Here is a 22,933-nt window from a genome sequence, read left to right on the forward strand (position 1 = left end):
TTTAAAATTAAAAAAAAAATTGAGGAAAATAATACTGTATTGTTCACATTAAAACCATTTCAGACTACAATGATTCGAGACGTAATAAACATACAGTTAAATTTGCCTGGTATTAACTAAAATTAAAATAAACAGAAACTTAAAAAAAAAATCCAATCTTTTAAATCTTAAATTTTAAAAAACTTTAATTCAAACTAGTATTCGATCAAAGCATAATTTAAATTACTTTTGCATATTTCTGTCCTGCTTTGCAATTATATTTTCTATGAAACGGAACTTTTGTTTGAACTGAATTCAATATAAAGTTTAGACTGAAATATCCTTTCATCGTAAATTAAAATATAATAATTGCTAGCAGAAGTTGAGCTTTTAATTCATCTAAGGCTGCTGTCTCATTTAATACTTATTTGCCAAAAGTAAAAATTTTTAATGAAAAAATAATACTAATTTACATAAAAGGTATTCAATTACAAATTTCTAGTAATGTTTTATATTTAAATTTAAAATATATCATGCAGAATTCTAAAGTTAATTGAATTTTATTTTACTGTCTGAGTTGATCAGATTAAGTCAAGCTAAAATAAGAAGGGTTTCAAAATAGTTTCCTAAATAAATAGTGAATTTGTAGTTAATTAGTAAATGAAAACCAATCACCTGCATTTTTTAAAATAAAATAAGCATTGTCTAAATATTAAATGGAGAAAAAAAAAGTCTGGTAAAATTACCATACCGTAGAATAATAACCATTTCTGAAAAAAGAAACTTAATTATGGTAATAAAACTAGAATATACACTATTTAAACCATTCATTTGGTGATTTTTTTCATTCATATTGTAATGTTTTCCTGGAAATTCCTGTTTTTAAAATAATTATAGTTCTTATTACTACAGATTTAGTTAATACAAAACTGAAAAGTAAATTTAGCAGAATAAATGGTATTTATGCTACACACTAAAAGTATCACGATAAAAATTATCCAATTTTACCACATCTACCATAATTTTTCAGAAGACTATATTTTATCGTTAATTTTACCATAATCATTACCAAAGCTCTACGGTAAAAATTGTCGGACTCTTCGGTGTTCCCATAGAGCGAGAAATGTCGTACATTTTACCATATTCTGGTTGTTTTGACCATATCTTTTTTCAGTGTATCTTTAATATTAATGAAACACACTAGGTTTTTTTTCCATACCACCATTTAAGTACATCAATTGAAATTTTAAATGTTTTTTTAAAGGTAAAAAAGAATTGTGATAAGATCAAGAATCTTGATTCTTGATCTTATCACAGTTCTTTACTTACAAGAGAAGAAAAAACTTACAAGAGAAGAGTAAATTTTTGTTTAACGAAACTTCGTCTTCAATCATTTCTTGTTGAATCCAACTTGCATAGAAAAATTTGGATTACGTCTTTTAAATGGTTATACTTCCTTTGAACTTAAATATTTAGATAAAAACATGATTTAAGTATTGCATTGTGAGAAAATGTTTTCAGGATAGACAAATATTGAAAATTGTCTTCTCATTTTTTTTCTATATGACCCATGTCCACTCTTTTAAAAGTTGTACATTAGTAGAATTTGTTATGAATATAATATAAATATATGCCATGGTAAGCCAAGAGGTTGATATATAAATAAGATATCGCCAACGGGTTGAACGAAGCACACAATACTTTTGCTATTTTAAATAAATTGTGGGTATGCAGGTCTATATTAAATGAACCAAAAATAAAACTCAGTGTTAATGTTAAATCTGTTCTTTTATACTGATCGGAAACATGACACAACTTGAAAAAATTACGAATAAATTACCAGCTTTTGTCAACAAATCGCTCATGGGCTTCAGTAGCTGCACAACTCAAAAAATCATGTTTTGAGATAAGTGGGTTTAAAGTTTTCATTGCTAAGGAAAATGAACAAGAAATGCTTTAGTTTGGTTAAACGAAGATTACCTTCAAGTTGAATTATGAGTTGTGCTAGTATTACTACTGAAACGAATGTGTATTTTCATATTTACACCTGTTCTTAGTCTAAATTGCGTATTTTTTCTCTAGTTTTTCATTGTGTCACTATTGCAGCCCATGAGCGAAATGTACCGCGAAAAAATGGCTTCACAAAATATATAACAATAAATTATTCAAAATCAGTAATCAAAGGCCAATAAAATTAGAAATCAGAGAACGCAAATCGATTGGACACATGATAAGAATGCCGGAAAAATTCACAATAAAACAGCTGCTGGATTGGACACCTAGAATGACATGGCAGAGAACTATTATGAATGAATTGAAGACAATAAACAAAACATGGAGAGAAATGAGAGTGCATGGCCACCAACAGAGTGAGATGGGAAATCAACAAGAAAGGCCCTATGGTCCCTACGGAATAAAGAGGAGTAAGAGAAGAGAAGATATGCCATCCTAGTAAAAAGAATTCCTAGTAAATTTAACCTGTTCTGTAATCGTACCATTATTTTTCATAATTCAAGGTGGTAATTGTTTTGGTTATCCTCTCTATATCCTCAATGAAGCCGTTCTGGTAAGAAGGTGAAATTGGGAAAAGAAATTTTCATAGTATAATTCATGAAGATGTAAATATGGCTCATAAGAAACCTTTTTGAGACATGAGACTTAATTGAATCATACGACATGCTCTACGTGCATTCCATTTTCGTCAAGCAGATGTTCAAGTAGCGTTTTAGCGAGGCCAGCTTAAGAAAGGTGGGATGCATTACAAAATGTAGCACGATTCATTGCAATTACGTGGCATCGATATTCTAGCTGTGCTATTGCAGTTACTTAAATAAGATTTTACTAGTAACATTCATTCTTTCTCTTGCAGCGACATGGTGCGAAATTATTGCTACAGTAGTAGCATTTGGTTGTCAAAAAATAAGGCAATTTGATGAAATATTTTCCCGTGCATAAACTGCATCTATTAGTTGAAATTTGAACTTATTTTTTATGTTGCAGATTTCATTTCCTTATGGTTCAGGTAACGTAGACACCAAGTTTTACCGGTATGAGTCAACAAGAATAGATTCTATGTAGATGCGTCAAAAATACTTCATGGATTATTCGTATACATTGATCATATTGAATGTCATATGGTTCCGTATGCTACAGCCGTATGCCATATGGAATATCCATATATCCTACGGAATATTCATATACCATGAATGGGATATCCGGATACAATGACGTATATACCGTATTGCATATGGAATAGACATGAAAAAGAATCACGCATCGTTCTTTTGGCCCATTTTCACCTTTTCTTAGTGTCATACAGCAGTAAATCAGGTTTTTACCTTTGGATTCTGTTAAAAATATTACACGATTGAGCTGATTGTGTGAGTTAAAAAAGTTCTTTTATTTTATCTAAAAATATAATAAACATTTCTTGTCCCTCAAAATGTTCTAAAAAGACGGCAATTTAACTCAAATAACTTCACTATTTTTGATTTTAATATTTTTCCTCCTTTTTTACGTTGTATTAAGGGAACATTGATAGCATTGGGATAAACAAGCTCTTTTCATAAATTTGGAAGAGTTAGGACATTAACATAAGAAAGCATTTATAACGAAGTTGTTTTTTAATGTTCACAATTTGAATATCCAGAAAAATTGTATAAACTAGCCCATTTTCATACACAAAGCTAAAGATATGATTCTGAAAAATAAGAAAAAATCTAAAAAAACGGAAGCTAAATAAGATAGATATTTAATCGATATTTCACTTCTGTAAACCATGTATTGAGAAAAAAGTAATTTAAATATTTACCATACTTTATATAATAATGCATTGTAATGCAAAAAAAAATAATATTCTGATGACGTCGCCTTAGTTTTCACTAAGCTCTTTTGTAAGTTTGGAGCAACTCCCAAAAGTATCTAATTTACTACACGAGAATACGCGCTACCATTATTCAATAATTAATTAATTAACTTTACTTAATAATTAAAATAAGTTAGGTAGGGAAGTTTAAATTTTGGACTCTTTAATGATAGTTTCTCTTTGAGCCCGTTTCAAGAACTTGATAAGCGAATAAAAAAATTTTGGAACTCAAAACGAGTGAAATAAATATTAAGAGGTACGAACTTCCTATTGCTATTCTGACAAAACTATTAGAATCATATTCTTTGAACTGCAGCTATTTGAGGATAAAAAATTGCCATTTTCTATCATAAAAAAGGGTATTTTTATTCAGAAAAAGTGCATTTCTCTATTTAATTTCATAACTTAAAATATCGCATTGTCTTCACTAATTAATTAACATATATAAGGGTAAATTTATGAACCATTAAGATTGAAAAACTATTACCTGAAAATTCGACTACTAGATCAAAAGTTATTTCCTTTTTTTTTGCAGACGACATAGCTATACAAATAACCAATAAAATGTTATTTTAATGGAAAGTACGATTCTAATGCTTTAAACATTTCAATATAAATCATTCGAATCAATTCAAATATAAATCATTCGAGTCTGAAAACTTAATCTAACAATATAACAATAAAAGAAAACAAAATCAAATATAAATTATAAAAACTAAACTTACTTGCAAGTTAAAGTACTCTTTTTTTACCTTCACCTGAAAAAAAAAACAGAATGCACATTAAAAAAATTGTAATGATCATTAATCTGGTATTGAATATAACGCATCACACATACATTTAGTTACTTTTAAGCATAAACTCTTTGAACGCAGAGTAACTTTTGAAAAAGTTTAGCATAGAATGTCACGTATCCTTAAATGGCATCTCGAAATTACGAACCAGAAATAATTTCGTTTCCGTCATTATGCACCACAAAGTCCTTGAAGGGTGCTATCTTTTTTGTAAGGATTCACTTTTGATCATTTGGGATGAAGTAATTTTAAAAATGTGCCTGAGGAGATTAGATTCCTCTATCGTTACAAGGTGATAGTCCTCCTTTGATGGATTTTTCCTTTTTTGAGGCTTTGTATCCTAACTTCAATTTAAACTTATAGTACAGCACAAACGATTTGAAGTTTTGAAACTTGATAAATCACTTTCTTAAAGGTATCTAATATAAGATGTATGAAATGTATTTTATTTTATATTTTATAACTGTCGTTGAACAGCCGAGCCAATTTAGGATTTACGACTACCATTGTTCAAGTACGCAACCTTGTAATTTTGAACCCAATTCAGAAGACAATGGTACTCCTGGATTTTATTGGGAGAAATTTGCCTTTATGGAGGACTTTCTGATGGAAGTAACCCGTATTTGCGTTATATGGAGGGGAAAACCACGAAAATCTCCCATGTTTAGCCTGGAGGCAAGGGGACTTTAACCCATGATTCGCCTGCCACTGAGGATATTTAACGTCAGCACTGTGGACGGGGAGAGCAGGATGCGGAATTCAATACGATCAGCTATTGCTGGGAGCCGAGAGCTCAATTTCCTGAACCGCCATGACTTAGGTCGAAATATATTGAAATCAACACTGGTTTTTATTTTTTACCGTGACAATAGGGATATAAAAGTATCAGGAGACTCACTTCCTGCTCCCCAACACCTGGAACCGAGTGTTGACGAACAGGACTCGCAAATTTCGGACTCTATTATAGTTGAACTAACTTTTAAAAAAAGTCTAACTGGTGAAAACATAAATTGCTTTACGGACTCTTATATTCGGAATAACTTTTTAAAACGTCTAACTGGTGAAAATATAAATACACTTTCGGACTTTATTATATTCGGACTAACTTCTTAAAACGTCTAACTGGTGAAAATATAAATACATTTTCGTACTCTATTATATTCGGACTAACTTTATAAAACGTCTAACTGGTGAAAATATAAATACATTTTCGTACTCTATTATATTCGGACTAACTTTTTAAAACGTCTAACTGGTGAAAATATAAATACATTTTCGTACTCTATTATATTCGGACTAACTTTATAAAACGTCTAACTGGTGAAAATATAAATACATTTTCGTACTCTATTATATTCGGACTAACTTTTTAAAACGTCTAACTGGTGAAAATATAAATACATTTTCGTACTCTATTATATTCGGACTAACTTTATAAAACGTCTAACTGGTGAAAATATAAATACATTTTCGTACTCTATTATATTCGGACTAACTTTTTAAAACGTCTAACTGGTGAAGATATAAATACATTTTCGTACTCTATTATATTAGGACTAACTTTTTTAAACGTCTATCAGGTGAAAGTATAAATACATTTTCAGACTTTATTATATTCGGACTAACTTTTTAAAACGTCTAACTGGTGAAAATATAAATACATTTTCGGACATTATTATATTCGGACTAACTTCTTAAAACGTCTAACTGTTGAAAATATAAATAGTTTAGGTTTAAAAACTTTCTGGAATTTCCTAAATCAAATTGAAAAACTCTTATATTTTTTTAAATGTGATAAATCATACTTTTTATTTTAAAGTATTTAGCATATTTCTTAAATTAGCTTTGTCTAGTCTACTTTTTACCAAAATTGATTACCAAAGCTGCAACCATACCACAGTTGCAGAGGGTGCTACAAAAATAATTTAAGCAATTTCTCTTTTATTACCCTATGTTTTTTTATGAAAAGCAACATTGCTTTCTTATTATGGAGACAGACTTAAGGAAACAGTTGATTTACTAATCAACTTCTGTCTTGGTCCAAATATAACCAGAACTAAAGAAAAAACAGTAGCAGACAGTTCCAACCATAGTCTATATAGAAGCAATTACTAACCTAACAGAAGAAAAATTGTCCATCTTAGTATTACTACAGTATTTTATTTAACATTTAAGTTACTGGTATTGTTCAGCTTTCATTGTATACAGTGTTACGACAAATATATAGACTGTAAAAATAAATATGACTTTTCTAAAACTTAGTATAACTTATTTAATATTTGATGATTGTAAAACGATAAATTTAAGTGTTTTAAAAAAATATTGCATAATGGGATAACATAGAAATATTTTATGATAAAAATCGCAACTTATAGATTTAAACGTTAAATTTCAATTAAGATTGCCATGGTATTACATTTAATTTTCATTCCGCTTAAAATTTTAGCAAACAAAGCTGAAACGACGAAATACTTAAATATATAAAGTATAATAGTTAAAAAAAAGTTCAGAATAACTTCAAAGATTTATAAAAATATTTTTAATGAAAATAGAAAAGAATAAAAATGCAGTTTTAATAGTGATAAATAAATACTCTAGAGGTAAAGACCGTCATAATTCGAATAACTTTACGCTATTGACGGGAGAGAAAAAAAGAATCCTCCTTTTTTTAGTTAATGATCTCATTACCTGATTTTTTTTTGTTGAATAGGGATGCACCGTCAACAATACGAAACAGTTTTTGACATTATCCTTTCATGTAATATAGAGAAACACAATCATGATTATAATTTAAATTGAAGGAATTTTGATAATTATTTCATTATAAAAATGATATTTAAGATTTTCTTATTACAAAGATTACTCATTCATTTTAAAGATTTTGCCGATAAGTGTTTAAGCTTTTTAAACACTTAAGGCCCCAAGTTATCATCAAGTGCTTAGTTACAAGTACCTTTAACTGTTTTTTAATATTTAAAAACAAATGAAGATGACTCTACAATACTCTGATGAAACAGAACAAAAATAATTTCAACTAAGAGAAAAAATAAATTATCTTCAGGTAAGTACCGTTGTGACATTTATTAATTTTATGTTGATGGTAACCAACGATTTATTGTTCTTCGTTTTTAATTAACGATTTCATCATATTTTTCTGACCAATAAAAACGCTCTGACAACAATGAGAAAATTTTTTTGTTTATTATATTCTTAAGTTATGGAGAAACAAAACAATCTGTCTAATTTAAGTTCAAACTATAAAGAAGGAAATTTATCATTTTATTTAAAATGATAAGTAATTCGAGATTTTTTCGATATTTATTTTGAATATTTTTAACTTTTTACCGTTAAGTGTTTATCCAATAGAAATCTGCTACCACCCCCCTTGATAAAGAACATTTAATGCCTGATAGTATTAAAGATAAAATAAAATTTTTTTATTAATCGAACGTCTCTTGAAAAAACAAAAAAAGACGATAGCTTAGCATCTAGAGTTACATTTAATCTTCGAAGAGTCATTTAGTTAATCAGATTAAAGCGTCCCAACAAATGGGATAAATTTGCATGATTTAATGAATTCTAGCTTTTATCATAAAAAAAAGAGTATCGTAATAGTAAAAGATAACAAAGTTTATTTTTTTCTCACGTAAAAGTCTGGATTACTCATTTTAATTGGAAAGAGAAAAGGAAAATTAATGTAAGAATTACTTATTAATGAAAGAGCAATTAGTTGTGATAAATTTTAGAGAAATAAAGCTTGATCGAAGGCTTGGAGCAATTCAATACTTAAAATTATTTTAAGAAACGTTATTTTAAATAGAATAATTATCAAAAAGACTTTTTATTTTATTTTGAAATTAATAGTAAGATTGGATTCTAAGAATATGGTATAAATTTTTAATAAATGCGAAATTTAAACGGGAAACTCTACTATGAGTTTTCCAAAAGCCTTTTATCTCTTTTACAGTTTTAAATGCATTTTAAATTTAAAAGAAAGGGAAAATTATTTTATGGGTTTAAAATTGCTATTAATATACACTTAAGTCTAACATAAGAGTCAGCGTAGAGTATGAGTTAAGACTTTAGAGATTAAAAAAAAAATCTTCAGACGCCTACAGATTTAGAAATAAAGTTTCCTAATTTAGATCGTGGTATAACTTGGTATTTATTTTCAATACTCTGTGGGATGATTGGATACCAGTCACCGTGACGTCATCGTAAGTAAATCGTCGCATTCGTCAGCTCAAAATCAGGTTCGACAGACACGCGTGTGACGTCGCTTACAGGTATCCAATTAAAATCTGATTGACATCACATTGTTAGCTCACTGCACTTCTTCTCGTGTTGCAAGTATCGAATTTAAATATTTCTTATCGTATGGCTTTTGTTGAAAAAATTTCATGAAGCGTACATATTTTCTTTCGCTTTTCCTAGTAAGATATTTTCAATTCAATATACGTTTTAAAACCTTTTAACTTCATTTTTCTAAATAAAAGAAAAACAATTAATATACCATTCATTTTATTTATTTATATTTTTAAAAGAATTCTACGCTCATCTGCTACATCTCTGTCTACCATTGGTAAGGAGACCAGTCACCCTTAAATCTTTGGGAAATTTTTTTGGAACTTATATTGAACTTATGTTCTTTAAAACAAATTATACAGAAATTTAAACTTATTCTGTGATCTGTATTTGGTTGGAAAATTTTCCATTTCGTCAGATTTTAAAAATAAAATGTGTCGTTTTTTTAAAATGATTTAGAATTGAAAAGAAAACTCTTTACATACTTCATGATGAGTAAGAGCGTCTCTCAACCCGAATTAGATATATACTTATTCCCTAATCGATAAACATATCCCGATTTCGTATGTTTTTTTTTATGTTTTCAGGGTATTTTACGCATTAGGGAATAAAAATATGACTAAAGAAACTTGGCAATAGTCTCATATTAAAAATGGCGAACATGTGTTAGCTTCTATTCAGCTTATAGTAAAACAACTTCTGGTAAGAATAAATAATTCGATGCATCTATATTATTTTCATTATTTATTTCTATAAATGTATTTAATGCATATGTATCAATGTATTTTTATAATATTCAATAAATTCTATAAACGTATTTTTACAATATTCAAGATGATTGGGACATATTGTCCCAGGAAATTTCCGGGGAAAGTGGAAAACTTTAAACTCATAGTATGCTTATTTTAATATGTCAGCATTAACATAAACTGCTTTTCATACTTAAATTTTAATGCTGCAAAAGTTAAGTCGAAAGATTTAAATAAATCTTGAAGCCAGAAATAAGCTGTTTATTATTATCCCATGTACTATTGGTTTCATGTTTAAGCATATTTTTCCAATACACCATCGAATTTTTATTCCACTTTTCTATTAAAATATTCAAAGTATAAAAAAAAATACTTCAAAGAAAGAAGAAGGAACAATTCTCGATAAACGCCGGAAAAAAATACCTTGGAGGTTGAAGATATAGCTCTACTTTTAAATAAAATTGACAGATTTGGTTTTTTATTTTAAATTAATATCTTGTTAAAACAGTATGAATTTTTTTGAAATGAATTCTAAGAAAAATTAAAACCTAAACTTTGAAAATAAATAAAAAAATTGTTTTTTACAAATAATAATATTTTTTTTCCTTAAACTTGTTATAAAATTACAATTAAATTGTTAGTTTAAAAATCGCTAAACACAAAATAAATGTAAGTACTTTTTATTTAAGTTGATAGAAACTACATAAAAAGATCACGGTCTTTATAACTAAATTCCATAGCAGACTATCAGCACAATAAGTGGTGTTATCGCTTTTGAAACTTAATCCACTGGACTTCCGCTCGATGTACTAATGCATTTAAGCACATAGACGATCAAAGAAGCGTAAAAAGTAAAGCTGCACGTCCTACGAATTCTTCATTCTACACATATATCATTCATCTAATCCCCCACTTAATCACGTATTAGTTTTTGTTCATATTTTTTTGTACCTTTTCCTTTGAGAAAGTGAGTTGAAATTTTTATAAAAGTTATACATTTTTCTTATGCCTCTTAAGAGAATTATTTTTATGTAAGAAAAATTCTGTTAACTCTTTCTAAAATACGCTTGCTTGTATTGTAGTACAAAATCTCCTTTGTACTAAAGTACAAAAATAAATTAAACTTGTTTAAGTCATTCGTAGAAAGTTAGGAACAAACTAAAATATAGTTGAAAAATTAATGAGTTTTACACGATTAATCACTACTGTAGCTGAACTTTTATTTTATAAGTACATTGCGCAAAAATATAAACAGACCACCCTGAATAACTTTCGATGGTTTGATCCTCTTGTTCTAAACGCAATCTTAATGGTTCAAAAAATTACCTCAAATATGTTAATTAGTTAAAGCAGACGATAATTTCAGTTACGAAATCGGACACAAAACATGCGGATTAAACATGCCTTTTTTTCGAAGGATTTGTATTTTTGACTCCTAAATAAGGAAGTGGCCGCAATCAGATAAATATCGTCCCTGTAAGTTGGTCAAGAGAATGGTCCAACGTTTGCAACCCTTAATGGTAATTTTAATTTTTGCAAATTTCTCCATTACTACAGAACTTTTTTATATACGATTATAAAATTCTTTTATCCATGGATTATTCCATTTAACAAATTACTTTTCCTAGTTTTATTATTTTATTTAAAAAATTGTCGAAATAATTTTGAACTGTAAGGTATTCAATTTGTTACATTATTTTAAGTAATGTAATTTTAAATGATAAAATACAAATTTTAGCTAAATCTGTTAAATAAACCCTGAGAAAATGAATTTTAAATATGTGATTTTTCAAAAATTTTAATTCTCAGGAACTATATTTTAAGTCACCCCCTCAAACTATTAAGATTGAATCCAAGAACGTTAAGATATAATTATAGAGATTAAAAATTATTCAATGTGGTCTGTTTCGTTTGTATTGCACCGTACAGTTTAGAATAATCATATTTGAAAAGAAGGCATACTTTTTTCCGGGGTAACATTTATATTTACTGATTCCATGCTTATTTTTAAAAATTTTAAAATGATATAATATATTTATTGCCTTCATTGATAAAATAATTTATTTGAGAACGAAATAAAAACTATAAACATAAAAGTAGTTTTAATATGTAGGGAATTCAGTTAAAATTTCTATACAAATGCTTGCATTGTATCCAATTCTCAAAGGAAAGGAGATACATACTCGCAAAAATCAGATTAAATCAGTTTAAAAGTAGATTTTCTCTTTTGAAATCCAAGAAGTCAGACAACATTCAATATCACGTTTTTTTAAAATAAAATTAAAAAGAAATTTCACCATGTACACATTGCTAGACATTTTAGATCTACAATATTGCGTTTTCTGAAGAAATAGAAATTTCGCTTGGACAGTTTTCCGTTATTCTACGACACGAATGATCTATTCTTTTTGGACATAGGAAAAACATTTTTCCTCACCAAATGTCACGCAATCTGATAGTTAAGATTGAAATTTCCAAAGTGGCAAAAGAAATGATGAGAAATTGTTCATTTTTTTTACAGTCCTTCAGTAGCTTGAAGGTTAAATCACATTTTTATGTAAACAAATACAAAACTTTGAAAAGAGTTTGAATTCCAAAACGGTTTTCAATATTAAAAAAAAGTCTATGTAAGCAATTTCGTAACTTCAAAGATGCTTTCAATTCAGTTGTTGTTAAAATTCAATACTCTTAAAATTGCTCAAAAGTTAGACTCGTTCTTATGTTCAATTTTAAAACTTGACTTTTTATTTTTTTTCTTCAATGTTTTCTAACTTTTATTTTACTGGTCATGGCTTCAAGGTCATTAGAGTAGGATCAAGAAACTTAGCAAAAAATAAATAAATAAATACAATTATATTTTAACTGTAAATAGGTAAGAGAAGATTCAGTTTAAAGATACATATCTTAAGTGATTATTAACTTATTAGTTTAGTGGTTATTAACTTATTTTTCCCCATACGAAAAATGGATATTCAACTAGCTTAAAATAACGGTTAATGTTAAATCAATGAGAAAATTCCCCCTTTAATACGTCTCTTCTCAACGATTGAATTGAATTTTTAAGATTGGGGGCTAAAATTAGTCAGAAATTTAGGAACCTGACACAAATAGTTCAATTCTCATAAGAGAAAAACACCTATGCACAAAATCTTCTTTGTATTAATATAGATTTATTTATACTCTATTATAAAATTTTTGTTTTTTGGGGATACCTGTTATTTTGTAGATCAAACTGTTAAAAGTTTGACTGAACGTTGAGGCTATACAAAAAACTATAATAATGAACTATTTTTTTGGAGCACCCGATATTTAATTGCGAAAAGTTTTGATGAATTTTGAATTACAATACACAGACTATAATAAGGAAATATTCTTTTAAGGTACATATTTTTTGTTTATACAGTTAAACGTTTGAATGAATATTGAACCATCTACACATCTACAAGTTTGACTAGTAAAGCTGAAAAGAAATCAAATTTTCTGCACTTTTGCAGGTTGAACCGCATATTATTGTGAACGTTTAGCTTTATGCGCTGGATCACGCATTTCTTTGTTCATAATGAACTAAATTACAACAACAGCTTTGCAATTAGATAGCTATTATACAATAGTTATGATTCAAGTATGATAGTTAGGATAGTTATACTTATTGTATACATATTATTCTAATAGTTATGATTCAAAATATGAATAGTATAGTTTATTCTTTTTCCGAATATTTCGAGATACTAAAAAAACAGTAGGGATGATGTTCTACTAAAATTGTTATTAAAAATTACTATTAAGAATAATAATTAGTATTCTTCTGCAAAAATAGTTAAAATTGCGTATACAAACTATCTGATGTTGTTTGAGATTGATAAGGTACTGCAATTATGATCAATGCTATAATTGTTAACATAAAAAAATATTACAATGCACTCATAGTATTTTTTAAAACATTTTCTCAAGTCTTTTTATTCAGCCTTTAATTTAATATATTTATGAAATTTTTATACGAAAAATAGGTACTTAAGTTTGTTATAATAACACTCGATGTATTTTGGTAGTATTCTTTTATTACATTCCTGATTAAAATGCTTTAATTAAATGTCAATCATCACTTAATATTTTAACATTTCATTGCTATCTTTTCATTGAGTAAGCAGTGGATTTTAATTCTCTCTTGAAAATATTAATTGAATTGTCATTCAGTGAAGCTTATTTTTCTTATTTGCTAGAGTTTGAAGCACATAAGTAATTTAATTAAGGATTGTTTCAATTTCACTCTTCATTATTTTCTTTTTTTCATACTGTATTTTTATTATTAATTAAAATAATCATATTTAGCTTTCTTTTTATTGTTTAAAAAATAATTTTATTTTTAAGTAGCTTCTTTTGAATTAGTTTGTTTTGAAATCAGATGTTTTAAAAAGTAATTTTTTTATTGTTTGATAATATTATTAAAAAAAAAAACTTTGAGTTTATTCAAATAGTAATGACTTTGTTAATGTTTTCTTATAGTAAGATTGATAATAATTAATTTAATTTAAAATAAAAAATAATTTAGTAGTAATCAAGTCATTGGTTGATTTAGTTAGGTTAGGTTCTTAAAATAACAAAACGAAATTATGAAAATATGAATGGAATAGTTTTCACTTAATCACCTTGGGGTAGTGCAATTCGTATTTACCCCAAACATAATTTTTCTTCTTCAAGAATTCTTGGAAAAGAAAGTTTTTTAGGAAAATAGAATATGCTAGCTGAAAAGATAGGTTTGGGGACACCTTGAAAGATAATGTCTAGAATGACAATACTGCATGACAATACTGTTTCTATGTTAGTTTATTGTTTTTATTTTTTAATTGAATACAAAAATTTCAAGTAGAGCATTCAGGGTATGAAATATTGTATATCATACATCTTATATTGAACTGAAATAATGTGAGATTAAAATTGTAGAATCTATGTATTAAAAAAACTAAAAATTACCCGAATTACTTTTTTTTAAGTGTCTATTTTCTTTCAATACAGTTAATTGGATTGTACTATACTTTATAATCGTGTGCAAACAATTTCCTTTTAAGAATGGGGGATAGCTTGAAATATTACCGCTGTTTTGAAGAAAATATTCAGTTTTTATTTTCTAGTTTTTCCCATATAAAAATTAAATTAATAATAATTCTATAAAAACTTAAAATGAAGTATGACCTGTGAGAAAAGTAGAGATCAATTTTTAATTATTTAAGGAGTCATTACTTTTTTGAAAACAAAATACAAAAATTAAACCACATTAATATACCAAATCAGCAGTTCAGCACGATTTATCAAAACTTAATTTCTTTTATAAAAATTACAAGTAAGAATTATCAAAAATTTAAATAAATCATTAACTTCAAAATTTTTATTTGGATGCTTACCATAATCACGAAATACGAAACAAAAGTTATCCTATAAATTGCTTCATTCGCCAAATGCACATCGTTTATAAATAAATCCGAAACAGAAATTTACAATTCAAATTTAAAAACGAGAATGAATTTGAATAGTTCAGTTCAACCGAATGTTTACCGAGGTTGTTACATTCGAAGACACGCATTAAAATTATCCAAAATATATTTTAATTCCTTTCCCCTTAAAATACACTTACACGAAATATCGCCAAGGCGAGATTATATCTCTGTCAAATTTCATTCAGAAAGATTTTGATCAAATGCCTTACCAATCTTATTTTGAAATCGAACTTTATAATGGACGTCCTTTTTTTCCTTGAACGAATTACACATGGAAACAAATTTTTTTTTGCATTTATACAAATGCTTGATCTTGCCTAATTCATGTGTTGCATTTTCAAATTTGAAGTTAAATAGTTTTTCTTTTACAAAAAAAGATATTTTTCTTAAAATTACATTTGAGCCTATTTTTTGTCAAAATTTGCAAGTATGACAGGGCGTCGCGTAAATGTTGTGACAAACTTCTAGGGGAGTTGGGGCTTATCATCAGGATAAATGGCGTAATATATTGTCATACGCAGATAGGGGCGTTTCCCCAATTATGAACTGTTCAGAAGCACGCGAAAATCAGATAATAATAGGAAAACGCGTCTAGCGGCGTATGACATTTTAGGACCTGGGTTTCGATGCAGCTTTAATTCCATAGATGCTTCCTAAATCCCCCAGAAGTTTGTCACTACATTTATGCAATTCCTTGTTGTACATAACGTTTTCAAACTTGTACATTTCTACAAAAAAAAAAAAAAAAAACTAAAAATGTAATTTAAAAAAATCAGCAACTTGCAGAGAGAAACCGATTGAAATCAGCAATGTGAAATCAACAATCTAGGGTCTGTTAAAAATCTCATGCAACAGTAAACAAAAATTATTTTTTTCCAATTGTAATATATTGAGTTAAATTGGGGGATTTAATATAAATAACGATTGAAGGAATTGGCAGTTAGTTGAAACAAAATCGAATTAAGATTTCTAAATCTCAGAATAACCCCAACCATGATGTTGCAATTTATTTGACACGTTTATTGGTCAAATTACAATGTATTACTGATCAAAATGCATATTATTTAGTATAATATGAAGACATATTCTACGATTGACTTTCAGGGAAAGCGTTTTACAAATGAGTGAAATGCTTAAAATAGCTATAAATTAATGCTGGGAAGGTATGTATGGGATATTGGTTCATGAACTACGAGATTTAATTTCCCGGTGTGAATTCACGATTATTGAATTTCAAAGCGATCTTAATTATGTAGGTACTTACTTAAATCGAGTTATGAAACCATTAAAAAATAAATGCTCACTCGTGTTATCTTCTTATAACGATATTTGTTTGAGAATAAAGATCTAAAGTTTATGGTAGGGAGGTACTTTATTTAAGTCGCACTAGAGCAGCATAAGGCTATTGGCGACGATCTGGAAACATCCCTGAGGATGATCCAATGACATGCCATCACAATTTTGATCCTCTGCAGAGGGGATGGCACCCCCGCTTGGGTAGCTCGACTATCTTCATGCGAAGTCGAGCACTTTAAAGTAGACCAGTTTAGCGAGGACCAATACCCCAAACCCTTGGTCTCAACGCAGACTGATTCAAATGGTCACCCACCTGCACACTGACTGCAGTAAGTGATGCTTGACTTCGGTGATCTGCTGGGAGCCGTGTCTTAACGATCAGTCTTCTGCGGGACATGTAAAGTTTATACATCCACAATTTAAAGTGTACTATATAAATTGTCGTACCTCGTGGAATTATATAAATCATTGCCTAGTAGTATTAAATACCTTGAAGTATTATATAAATTGTCGTGTCCTCAGAGGTCTATATCTTTATCCATGATTGACTTGTAAAATTAAAACCATTCTTATATTCTTTCATACTTAAATGTAAAAACAAATCTTCTTCACCCAATTATAGAAATGATTTTTTTTTACACGTGGCATTTCTCTATACCTTATTTTAATAAAAAAAAATGCGTTATTTGAATTTAAAAGACAAACTTCAAAGTTAGTTTTTAGAGTTTACTTACTCAAAAAAGATGCACTAATAAAAAAAATAAATTAAAATGACACTAAACAAAGAAATTTAAATGTGAAACATCCAAAAAGCAAATCTTAATTTTACAGGTACTTATTTACATCAAACTATAAAACCGCTTAATTATAAATGTCTCCTAGTGTTATTTTAACCTAGTGTAATGTAAACTTTATACGTCCACAATTTAAAGAGTATTATATAAATTGTCGTACAATTCCTCAAAGGTCCATGTTTTCCTCTGTGATTAACTTGCAAAATTAAAACCATTCTTTTATCCTTACATACTTAGACGTAAAAACAAATCTTCTTCACACAATTGTAGAAAAGATTTCTTTTACTCATGGCATTTCCCTATACCTTATTTAATAATAAAAAAAATCGTTATGTGAATTTAAAAGACGAACTTTCAAGTTTATTCTTAGAGTTTATTTACACAAAAAAAGATGCACTTTTCAAAAAAAATATGAGATGACACCAAACTAAGAAATTTAAATATGAAATTTCAAAAAAAAATCCTTAATTATACAGGTACTTATTTAGATCAAGCTATAAAACCGTTAAAAAATAAATGTCTCCTACTGTTATTTTCTATTAACGATATTTGTTTGAGATTAAAAATGTAAAATTTATACGTCCACAATTTAAAGAGTACTATATAAATTGTCGTACAAATTCCTCAGAGGTCTATATTTTCGTCCATGATTAAATTCTAAATATAAAATCATTCTTATATTCTTACATACTTAGACGTAAAAACAAATCTTCTGCACTCTATTGTAGAAAATACTTCTTTTGAACGAGGCATTTCTCCATATATCTTTTAATAAAAAAATACGCTACTTGAATTTAAAAGACAAACTTTCAAGTTTATTGTTAGAGTTTATTTACACAAAAAAGATGCACAAAAAAATGAGATGACACCAAACTGAGAACTTTAAATGTGAAACATCAAAAAGCAATATCCTTCTTATTTATCTCAAATCCTCTTAGTATTGCACTTGAGTATCTTCAATATCAAAAGAATAGAAGAAGAAACCCTGAAGCAAACTAACCATTCGACTCCAATTCTTAAGAATGAAAAGAGAAATTTATGCAGCTCAAGATGAAGTATTGAAAGATGAATTCTACACTCTAGATCAAGTTGAATAAAAGGTGAGAGGAAAAAAAAATTCGAACAATGAAGATTAGAAGAAAAAAAATAGAGCTTTCCAACTTTCTTCCATTTTCCAGTCCAGTTGGCTAGCATTGGAAACAAAAGTGAGTTAACAAAGATTTTGATTGAAGAAAGTTTCCTAGGTTACGAAGATCGATAGATGCAAGGTTTTATCGTAACTTTTTTGCCTTATTGCAAAAATGTGTTGACTGATTTTTAACTTAAAAACCCACTTGAGAAAATCATGAGGATCTTTGAAGACTTCAATTTAGTTTTCTTTTTACTACAATCCTTTGTTGTTGGAGAAAGAATTTTTTAAATTGCGTAAGCATCATGAGCATGGTTAAGAAGTAAATGTTTCACATACCACAAGGATATTTTATTTTATTTTATAACCGTCGTTGAACAGCCGACCCAATTTCTTAGGTTTGCGACTACTAATGTTAAACCATGTAGCCTTGTAATTTTGAGCCCGATTCAGAAGACAAGGGAACTAATGGATCAAGTATTGAGAGTAATTTTACTCAAATAATGCATTTTAATAAATATTTATATTTAATATTTAATTAAATAATGTCGAAAAAGTTGTGAATTTTAATGTGTACATTTTTTACCATAATTTTGAATATGAAATTTTACATAACAAAATGCAAAATTTTAACGAAATTGGTTGACTAGTTCCTGAGAAATCAAACTTTAATGAAGTCGCATAGGTAAAATTCAATTTCTTAGGAGTTATTCAACTGGTTTCGCTTAAATTTTGCATTTTTACATTGAAAATAAAATTTTTTAAAATGACGTAAAAAATTTTTCGACTAATATTGAATAAAATATTAAAAAATCATAAATGTTTACTAAAATTTAGTTTCTGCATGCATTATCTTTGGATGAGCAAATTTTATAATTGTGTCCTAATATTTTTTAATTTGTTTAAGAAGTTCGAGGTATGGCGAAATACGCAATAAGTAAAATGAACGCTAAGACGCCCAAACTTTGGTTCGCTTTAATGACCAATCTATGGGGACCATATTTCCCAGATTGCGGCTACCCCCCATATTTTGATGGTTCAAAAATCCGATATGACTTTTTGCCTGGTTTTGTTTCTTAAAATATCATATGCTCAAATTAATTGGCATATTTGAGATCAGCCCATCAAACTATTAAGAATGAGTCCGATAGAACGTGAAGATCCGATTATTAGATTAAAAGTTATTCAGGGTAGTTCATTTTTTCAGCTCACTGTACGTGTAAGAGAAAGAAAAAAAAATCATGCCAGATTGAATCTTTTATTTGCCTGACGGATATCTGTCGAATATTTTTTATCTGTCTGACAAGATGTTTCAGTTGCCCAAGCAGATTTTTATAAGCCTGTCGGATATTTTTTAATTGTGGTTCGAATCCTATATTTCCCTGTAGGATATTATCGGATACCACCTGTAATATTTTTTTATATATGCCTACTGAAATAAAACTGCTAGAGTTAAAATTCATATTGACCTTATTCTACAAATATAAAACTATATATTATTTCTTGCAATGTGTTATTTTTTTAAAAAAAATATAAACAAGCCAAATAATTCACATCTAATAAAAACATAATTGAAAGAGCATTTCATTTCATATATAGTTTTAAAACTATGATATCATACAGAGATGTTATATTAATCTGCAGTTTGAATTGAAGAGCAGATGTAAATGACAGTCAGCGTTCTCATTAAACTCATTTCATACTCTCATGCATGGCAGATGTGATGATTTGATTTGGGAGAGAGATACTAATCTGAATATAATATAAACATTGCGATAAAACAGTATTAATTCCATTCCATAGCATCTGACAGTGGTCTAATGTTCATCGGTTTTATTTGCTTTAAGTCGGTTAATTAGATGGTTCATTTTTCTGTTACTGATGTGGTATTTCCATGCAGATGTATATAATAAGAACTTTATTTTTAGCCACTGTTTTATGGTATTACTTTTAGGGAGAAATTAATCGAAGTATAAAAAAAAATAATTCAAATTCTAAAAAAAGATGCGACAAAATGGCAAATGTAATGGCAACAAAAAACTAGGAACAACGTGTTGTCTCAATCCAAGGAAATCAACTTCTTTATATATAATTTGTGAAATTACGCTATTTTTTCCGTAAATGTTTAATATTGTATTGCTTTTACTCAGATGCTATTATATCTCTGTGTAACTAAATAGCATAATTACCGCTTTTTTTTTGGTGTTTAAGTTTACATTACATTTTACTTCCATGCACAAAAATTTATTGGAATTAGAAATTAAGGTATATAAAAAAATGGAAAGGTAGTAAAGTAGAATAAAAAATTTAACATTCGATAATTCGTTCAAGAATTATTAATTGCTAAATTCACAACAAATAATTATTAGTTGTTAATTGTTTTAGAGAAAAAATACCATACCTGTGCTCTACAGGCTGCATGAATGTAACTAAAGAATTTAAGTTAGACATGCCGAAATGGTCATTTTTTGTGAACCTTACTTGAGCTATTTTCAAACTCCAGTTCTAAAGGTATTGCAAGTTAAAGTACAAGTTCATTTTTTTTTCATAAGTTTCTCACTTTTTATTTGTTTTTTGCTTCGCAAAATTGATAAGATTTGGAACTTAAAATTACGAAAATGAATATAAAGTTATACGCCGAAATTATATCAAAATTATCCTATATCTTAATATTTATAATATTGAAATTATATCGAAATTATCGTTAATATTTACATTTATATCGAGAGTATATCGAAGTTATCGTAAATATTAACATTCATATCGATATTATATCGAAATTATCGTAAATATTTACAATTATTTCGATATTTCGATGTTATATCGAAATTATCTTAAATATTAACATTCATATCGATATTATATCGAAATTATTGTAAATATTAATATTTATATCGATATTATATCAAAATTGTCGTAAATGTTAATGCTTATATCGAAAGTCTCAAGAGATATAAAAGCTGATTTTAATTCAAACTGCTATATAATATAAGGTTATCGTTATAAATTGTTAACCAGTTAAACAACTTTTCACTCCTTATTCTCATTCATTATCTTCTTATTGTATTGCGCATTCTCTATTTAGTTTAGATATTTTTGTTCAAGTACAGATGATTACTTTTAAAATCCAAAGTAATCGTTCCTTTTGTTACGATTAACATATTGAAGAAGTGTTCTTAAATGAAATTATAATAATTTTATATTTTATAAACAATTTATTTTTTGAAAATCATCGACCATAAAGGAAAAAAAAACAAAGATGAATAAAAGGGAACAATAAGTGAGCGGAGCGAGTTACTTTAATATGATGTAAAAATCTGGATACCTTACAATTCAAATTTTTTACAACTGTTTTTTAATAAAATAATAATAGATAAAGAACAACAAAAAAAATTTTTCACATAGAATTATATTTGGACGAGCAAACTTTTAAAATGTGTCCGAAACATTTTTGATATGCTCAAAAAAGTTCTCAAAGTAAAGCGCAAAAAGTGAAATGTACATTAAGTGGTGCAAAATTGTGACTGCTCTCCTGCCTGAATTATTGGGACCATGTTTTCCAGTTTGAGGCTATCCCCATATCTTGAAGATCAAGAATCCAAATCTGTCGAAAAAATCGGTGTGTTTATTCAGAAAAGATACCTTTTGTGCGCTTGATTTCGTAACTTAAAATACCATCTCAACCAATTTATTCACATATTTGAAGTTTGATTCTCTGTGCGTGAAAATCCGATCATTAGACAAAAAGTTATTAAGGGTGTTCTCTTTTTCGTGCACTTAACAGATCTTTTTTGTACGCTCTAAAATAATAAATGAACAATTTACTACTTTTAGTTTTAAAACTTGTCTTTTTTATCTAAATAACTTATTGCGTACATTTTAGAACACAACATACACGAAACTAATCCCATACACTTGGTGATTGGTTTTATTCCTAGACTTAATAATTCTCTGATTCTAAAGTTCTTTTTTTAAAGTTTATCGTTTTTTTATTATGAAATAATTAAATTAACACCTCTACTAAAAGTTCAATTTTAAGTAAAAGTTCATGCCTATCAAAACAATAACTTATTTTCCACACAAAGCGAAAAAAGAATGGGAAAAAAAGAAAAGGAATCTTAATACTTTCTATTAAATTTCCCGCAAGAAAAAAGTTATTCTTTTTGTTTCTTCTTTGAAGACTAAATACCTTTCAAGGGCGATGGGCATAACCATGACTTGGATAATTGAGGTTATATTATCGCGTAAGCGAGCAGGTGTCCCATTACCAGGAGCACGTGCTCTGTCAACCGTAACGAAATCGGCTGGAACGCTTCAGAGTGTGTTATTTTGATCCTACTTCAGCTTTAGAGGTTGATGGGTCTTGTAGCTTGTCTTATTTCCGCGTGGTCTATGCCTTAGAAAGACTTTATTAAATTATGCAAAATAAGTTTTTGTTCCTATATAAATAAATAAATTTTTTGCAATATGTAGAGCTTGAAAAACGTTTTTGTATTTTAACTAGAATGTTTTTTTATGAAAATTTTAAGT

General features: G+C 28.0%; 1 protein-coding gene across 3 annotated transcripts in view; it reads right to left on the bottom strand.

Moving 5' to 3' along the window:
- LOC107453385 (calcitonin gene-related peptide type 1 receptor) overlaps positions 1-22,933 on the bottom strand; it is a 411,922-nt gene that overhangs the window by 199,439 nt on the left and 189,550 nt on the right. For all 3 annotated transcript variants that reach the window (XM_071177833.2, XM_087157756.1, XM_071177834.2), the window contains one exon: positions 4,570-4,602. The gene's annotated coding sequence lies outside the window, so the exon portion shown is untranslated. The remainder of the gene's footprint in view (positions 1-4,569; positions 4,603-22,933) is intronic.

This window comes from Parasteatoda tepidariorum, chromosome 2, assembly GCF_982258835.1.
Source record: "Parasteatoda tepidariorum strain Cologne lab strain chromosome 2, Ptep-v5.0, whole genome shotgun sequence".
NCBI classification, from domain to species: domain Eukaryota; kingdom Metazoa; phylum Arthropoda; class Arachnida; order Araneae; family Theridiidae; genus Parasteatoda; species Parasteatoda tepidariorum.